Below are 8,302 nucleotides of genomic sequence, written 5' to 3'. Positions count from 1 at the left end.
GTATTACAGATTGATATTGTAGCCATGTGAGATGGAAAGAAACTCACCAAGGAGGATATAACCTACCTTGTAGCCTCTATGATTGAGCAAGAAATTGAGTAAGCCTTTAAGGATATAGAGGACCTAAAATCTTCTGGTGTGGACGATTATGGATCAAAAATTTACAAAGCTACTTGGACCATTGTGAAAAAGGATGTTATAACAGTTGTCCTGGAATTCTTTGTGGATGGTAAAATGTATAGTACTATCAATAGCATTTTGGTAACACTAGTCCCAAAAAGCTTTGAAGAAAAAACCATAAGAGATTATAGACCAATATCCTATTGCACCTATTTAGAAGATAATCTCTAAGGTGATCATAGATCAGAGCCAGGAAGCCTTTGTGCCAGGACAAAACATACAGGACCACATATTGATGGCATGTGAACTTATAAGAGGCTGCTCAAGGAAGGGAGAAGCACCTAGAGTGTGAAGGTTCAATGAAACACAAGAAATGGGGGGGGGGCGTTAACTAGGTTAGTCCAGTCCACCCACGTGAGTGATTTGCCTTATCAACAAGGACTTAATTCAGTAATCAAATAAACTTTTGATTACAACCTCAATGACAAACTGTCATTGACATCTCAAGAAATCTAACCCAACTGGTCTCTTGAAGAAATCACCTCAATGACAAACAGTCATTGACATCTCAAGGCTCCTAACTAAAACAATTAGCCCCTCAAGGAAAACAATCTTAATAACAACTTTATTGACATCTCAAGGATTCTAACCACACTTTGTCCCTCAAGGAAATTAACCTTACAAGGTTAAGATAACAAGATTTGTGTATATAAGAATGCTTCTTTGTTAAGTAAAATTACATAGACTTTTTAGCATAGAGGATTACACTTTAAGAGATATAATTTGTAAGCTTAAAGTGTTTCTCCTTTGTTGTATCTGAAGATCTTCATAGTAAACGCTCTTCTTTCTTTGCGGATAATTTCTTTTCTGTCGTATGGTAGAGCAATGTTGTGAATCTTCTTTTAGATCAGATGTGTCTTCATTGTTTAGCTTCATGATCTTCTTCTCTTCCTTGTTTTTCCTTTACATACTATTGATTTCTTCTGTTTAGATTCATATATTCATTTAAGTAACACTCTTCTTCTCACTGACTCAATGATATTCTTGATTAATGCACAAATTTTCTTTTTATGTTTGCTTATTTTTGTTAGTTTTCTATGACCAGCATTTCCTTTTTCTTTTACTATTTTCTCTTTTTCATGTGTGTGTATGTATACATTGTTAATACATCGTTCTTCTCACCATTCAATCTTCCAATTTCTCTCTAAATAGAAAAATAGAATATATCCGTTAGAGAAAAGAGAAATTGAGTATCCATAAAATAGATAACTGTTGGAAGATGTTAGCTAGAAGAGAGTAGAGTGGTTGTAGTAGAGCTAGGATGAGACGTGTGAGCAATAACGGTACAGTGAACGGTCTTTTATCTGATTTGCAATGAAATTGATAGGATGTTATATTGTAGTGACGTGAGCATGCACTTTAATAATATTTCCACACTTCTTCCCGTTACAACTAACGTCACGAATCCGAGGCTTCTGATAGAGTTTGATGAAGCTTGATCAGAGGTCAGATGTATTCTCCATACTTAACTACTTTGAGTCAGAGGCTTTTGATATGATATGATGAAGCTTGATCAGAGTGAGTTCGTCAGTGCTTGAGATATCAGAGTCGTATAAGGATATAGTCTATCTCGAATGCCTTCTGGATAGATTCTTGTGGATACATTGACTTGATAGCTCAGATTTCATAATTGATTTGCTGCTTCTTTAAGATCTCCAGACGTTAAAGGCTTCTGATGAAGTTGGATGAATCTTGTTCAAAGTTCAAAGTAGTTCTCTATTACGTCAGATCCTACTAGCTTTTGATAATGCCAATCTTCAAACTTTGCCAGTCTTCAGATTCCGCTGATCTTACAGATTCACTATAAGTGTTTTGCTCGGCTTCTGGTGCAATTAAACATTAACTACTACAGAGTCAGAGTTGCTTTCTTAGTTCTACACAATGAATAACCGTTAGAGGCAAAATTGTTCTCCATACAAAAGTACTTGTTATCATCAAAACTCCAAAGATTAGTTGACGAACCAAACTTGTTCCAACAATCTCCCCATTTTTAATGATGACAATACCATGTATTCTGATGAACAATTTTCCTTTGATAAACGCGCAATAGTTAAAAACATCAGAGTTATGTTTGTAAGCTCCCCTTGAGTTTAAAACTTATTAAAACTTTCAAATTCAACAGAGTGAGTGAGGTTTGCAAGCTCCCCCAGTGAATAATATCGGAAATTTTCATGACTACTTCGGAGTTAGGTTTGCTAGCTCCCCCTAAGAGTATCATTTAGAAATTGTTTGATAGTTTAGAAAAATTTAATCAATATGAATGTGTCTGGTTTAACCCATCTGAAAGATGCACAGTAGTTTAAAACAACAGAGTTAGGTTTGTAAGCTACCTCTGAGTTTAAACATATTAAAAAATTTAGTCTCATTAGAGTAAGGTTTGCAAGCTCGCTTTGAGAACAAGAAAATTTTAATCAGAGTTAAAAGTGCCAACAGTCAGAGTCTTGTGCCAAGTAAAGAATATATCAGAGTTTTCCTGCACACCAAAATTATTCAGAGCAAATATGGATATAACAAATGTATTTAGCTTAAGTTACCAGAGTTCCCACAAGAGATGTCATATGCTTGGGTTCTATTAGGAAAGAAGATACTTCAAAATCATTATCCTTTTTCTCCCCATTTGTCATCAATAAAAAATAGTGTTAATAAGCATAGAGATTGAATGAAAATGATAATCGGAATACTGGAAAGAGAAAAGGTATTTTTATTGATCATTTAGGATTTTGAAATATAAAGAGCATAATAAAACAATACAAGAAAAGAGAAAATTACTATAGACAATCAAGGTAAAACTAAGAACAAGTGTCCAGCCACAAAAATTTTCATATCTGGCAATTTATTTAGGTCGTCATAGATTCCTGTTGCCTTCAACTTTTCAACCCAAGTTTTAAAACCATGATCAACCTCAGTTAGAACTAATCCTGGGTGAATAAATAGTTCTGATAGAACTCGTCCATAAGGAATGAGGAAACTCTTTCCTTCTTGAAAGGATATGAGTGTTGTCTTCAAGTAGTCAAACATAACTTGAGACATATGGATTTTCCACCTTGAGTTGAGAAGAAGTAGAAGATACTTGTCATCCAAAGTTAAAGTTTCTTGACCCTTGTCTCTTAGTAAAAATTTTGTCATTAACAACTGATACCAAACCATTACAGAAGAATTAAGGCTAGAGGCTTTCGACATGTCACATAAATTAGCAAAGATAAGACAATATGAAAGATAACATTCCCAACCCTTAAGATATGGGGTGACACCTTCATCCTCACACTTAATTACATTAGAAACGATAGCTATTGTAATAGTGATTGGGATCCCAAAAACTTCAGAGAGAACACACATCTCATGATTGAGTTGTTTGATTGACGCATTTACCAAGAATTCTCTGACACGATTAGGGTAAGTGGAACCAAAGATCATATCAACTTGTCCATTCAAGCCTTGAAAAAAGATGATCTTTTGAAGATCAAAGCCAAGAGCCATCATTTATTCAAAGTCAACAAGCCATCTCAGGATTAGGATTTTCACAAACAAAGAGAAAAGAGGTTTTAAAAAGGGAAGGTCAGAGAGAGAGAGAGAGAGAGAGAGAGAGAGAGAGAGAGGGAGAAAGAAGAAAAGAGATGAATAAATAGATGATAACATTGAATGTCTATTCCCAAGAACTGATTTACCCAAGGGGATGGATATGCTTATTGTCAAACAAAAGTAGGATAATTGTCTAATCATCCACACAACAATCATACGTCAGATCCAAAATTGTTCTCCATACAAAAGTACTTGTTATCATCAAAACTCCAAGGATTAGTTAACAAACCAAACTTGTTCCAACAGGGTGATGCTGCAAATACACCTTCAAAAGGCCTATAACTCCCTAGACTGGAATGTTATGGAAACCATATTGAAAGATTTTGGTTTTCCTAGAAAATTCATTAGTTGGATAATGCTTGTAGTGACTACTATTTCTTACAGGCTCAAGATTAATGGAGAGCTGATAACACGATTTTATATCGTATATTTAGCTTAAATTCCATAAGTATTATTAGCATTTTCTTTTAATTATATTGTTTTATTATGATATTATGATATTATTGCGAAAAGAAGAAGAAATGGAGCTAAATTCATTACTATTTATGCTTAAAAGATGAAAAAGAGGTGTTGAAGTAATAAAGGGAGTGCAAAAGGAGACCCAAAGACCTAAAGATGGAGCCCAGCCCACGAAGAGCTGGATTAGACCACTAGAGCACGTGGAGACGCCCGTCTCCAACGTCTCTCTGCCACGTCACGCAATGGAGACGCCCGTCTCCAACCGTTCCTATATTTTCTCCACTTGAGACGCACGTCTCAAGTCAGTTACCTGGTCTCCCCAAAAAGTGGAGACGTCCGTCTCCCAAGTCCAAGTCAGAAGTCCCTATTCTCACGCAACGTATCTGCAGACCCTCAGCTATAAATAGAGACTGATACCTCAGTTCTCAGGGTCCGAATTTCTGCTAACGAAGTGCTGCCAATTTTATTCTTAAAGCATTTTATTTTCCTCCGCATTTCATTTAATTGCTTTCTTTTTCTCACAACAATTTCTACACCGGAAATTGTTGTGAACCTTTCATAGATCTAGCCTTACGTCAGATTTATTTTTATTTTCCTTGCCTTTAAATTTTACGCCTAATAATTTCTGAAGAACGATCCAGCCAACCTGTGGTGGAAGTTCGAGTACTTCAAGATTCAATTTCATTTCAGATTAATTTTATTCAGGTCTATTATTTACCGCCTTTATTTATATTTATTTGCATGATATATTGTATGCCATTTAATATGCCTTTTATTATGAACCAAACGAATTTATGCATGTTTAACCGTATCAATATGTTTGGCTAATTAATTAAGATATTGGTATGTAAAGTAAGTTAACCGTGGGATCCGAAATAAATTGGCTTAATTATGTTTTGTTAAATATCACTTGTTTTTGGTTTTTATGTCTAATTTAATTAATAGAGTCTTAAAATCAATAGAGCGAAAGTTTGAGGTTTTAAGGCCGACAAAAGTTAAAATCGATAGAGCGAAAGTTTGAGATTTTTAACTGGATAGTAGACATAGGACATTAGTTTTAAGGATGGCGAAAGCGTATTAAAACTAATTAGAAATTATTTACTTTCAAAAATTGTTTTTAAACCCGAAGCGGGATAGCGAAAGCGTACGTTAGGGAATACTAGCATGAACCGAGTCAACAGAGCGAGAGTTTGAGACTAGGGGATTTAAGTAGATAACGACTTCATAAAGCAAGCATTTTATTAACTAAGTTCTTTTAAAAAAGCTTTTCTAAATCTAATGGGATGGCGAGAGCGTACATTATGAGTTAGAATAGTGGTCTAAATCAACAGAGCGAGAGTTTGAGAGGAGGATTTTTAATCAACTAAATTAATAAAGATCTTTAATCGAATGAATACCATAGCCAATGGACCTTCGGATCACCTAAGTTAAACGAAATACATACTGATATCCGTTTATTATTATATCTCTTAGAATTCACAATCACATTCCCTTTAGAAACAATCAAAATATTAGTAGCCTTAGCTTTACATAGTAACCTTAGATAATGGTAATCGATTCATAGTCCCTGTGGATTCGATATCTTTGAAAACTACACGACACGACTGTGCACTTGCAGTATTAAGATTTATAGACACGTAAAGTCGCGATCAAGAGCATGCCAAGATTATGAAAGCAAATAGGGTCATGAGACAGGGTGACCTCATGTCTCCATTGATTTTTGTCATTTTCATGGAATATATGCACAAGACTCTGCACAAACTCAGACATATCCCAAATTTCAATTTCCACTCGAAGTGAAAAAAACTTCACTTTATAAACCTCAATTTTGCTGATGGTCTATTTCTATTTGCTAGGGGTGATACTAAATCAGTGGAGTTTTTTATGAAAGCTTTTAATGACTTTTCAAACTCCATAAACCTCACAAATTGTAAAGTTTATTTTGGTGTGGTTAAACATAAAATCAAGGATGAGATACAAGCTATCACCTTACTTGCAGAAGGCCATCTCCCCTTCAGGTATTTAGGAGTACTACTTACTAGCAAGAAGCTTTATAGTCAACATATAATTTTGGTGGACAAAATTATCAGGAGGATCAGACATAGAAGCACTCGACTTCTTAGTTATGTTGGTAGGGTACAACTCATTAGAAGTGTAATGTTTATAATCACTAACTACTGGCTTCAATGTTTTCCTTAGCCTAAAAACATGACTCAGAAAGTAGAAGCGATTTGCATAACCCTTTTATGGACTGGAAAAGGGTGATATCATAAGAAAGTCACTTGTGGCATGGAGTAACGTGTGCAATCTGAAAAACCAAGAAGCGTTAAACATGACATCTCTGTATTAATGTGATGACATGTAAAATGCATCTTTATTTCACTCAATTTGCACATGTTTTAGTGTCAATTTTATAGATTTAGCACATGTTTTAGTGTTGATTTAGCACATGTTTTAGTGTCGATTTTATAGGTTTTGCACATGTTTTAGTGTCGATTTGCACATGTTTTAGTGTTGATTTGCACATGACAAAGGCAAGTGAAAATAGTGAAAAACAAAGAAAAATGGCACAAAATAGCACGAATGAGGCAGTCATGACAGCTGCAGTCCAGGCATGACAGGCGTTATGCTTTCCCAGGAGCAACCCACCATACAGAACAAAACTAAGAAAACAAGTCAAAGCACCATGACAGGTAACGAGCGCCGAACCCACCAAAATTAATAATATTTAGTTAAGATCCTACTTGTAGTAAAAAGTGACAACCCAAATGGTTTCCCGATTGACCAACTTTTGAAATTCAACCAAAATTAGAGACAAAACTAATAGGTTTAGGGGGTTTCAATTTGAAGATAGAAAAATGACTAAAAACAATTATTTAAAAGCAACCATTATATGGGTTCAATATTACTAAGATTAATTTAACCCTTGACCACAAATGAATATCCATATGTATTTCATTCTTGGTTTTGAGTTACAATGGTAAGCTCGTTATAATCAACAATTTCAATACTAGAAAAGCTTATAGGATGAAGATTAATTTAGGAAATTTCTTTACCCACCTCCTACCCTTCTTAAACACCTCTGGCGAATTTACCAAAATACCCCTTGTTTCGGAAATGAATTTCCGAAAACGTACTTTTTATTGAAAAAAAAGGTGTTTTCGGAAATGCACTTCCGAAAACACGAAAAAAAGGTGTTTTCGGAGATGCATTTCCGAAAACACCCCCCTTTTTGAGTTTTCGGAGATACATTTCCGAAAACACCCCCCTTTTTAGAGTTTTCTAGTTTTCGGAGATGCATTTCCGAAATATTCCAAGACCAAATTGGTCTTGGAATGTTTCGGATATACACATCCGAAAGAATTCAATAATTATTAAAATCAAGGTGAATCAATACAATTAATAGGTATAAAATCAAGGTGAATCAATAAAATGAAGTTGAATCAATAAAATCAAGGTGAATCAAAATTTCCTAAATAATTTTAAAGTTAAAAATTATTTTACTAACTTATATAAATCAAAAACATTTTAATTTCATAAGTAAATTTTGAATTATATAGAGTTAAATAAAAAAATTATTCATTAAATAAAATTAAGACAAAATCTTTTTTTAATTTTTTTAAACTAAATAAAAAATTATAACTCATTTTTAATTATGAATCAGAATAGAAATATATAAATATATAATAATAATTATTAATTTTGTAAGTGAAATATATAAATATATAATATATATAAATATATAATAATTATTATAAATTAAAACACTATTTTTTTAATTTTTATAATTATTATATAAATATATAAATATATTTATAATTAATATATAATAACTATTATATAAATTTATAAATATATAAATATATAATAATTTTTATAAATATATAATAATTATTATATAAATATATAAATTAAAACACTCATTTTTTTAATTTTTTTTGTAAATATATAATAATTTTTATAAATATATAAATAAAAAATTATAACTCATTTTATAAGTGAAATTATTTTAATTTTTTTAATTAAAATTATTTTAAATTTTAAAATATGAATCAGAATATAAATATATAATAATTATTATTCA

The sequence above is a fragment of the Vicia villosa genome, linkage group LG2 (assembly GCF_029867415.1).
Source record: "Vicia villosa cultivar HV-30 ecotype Madison, WI linkage group LG2, Vvil1.0, whole genome shotgun sequence".
Classification (NCBI taxonomy): domain Eukaryota; kingdom Viridiplantae; phylum Streptophyta; class Magnoliopsida; order Fabales; family Fabaceae; genus Vicia; species Vicia villosa.
Note: the sequence above shows the minus strand (reverse complement) of the source record.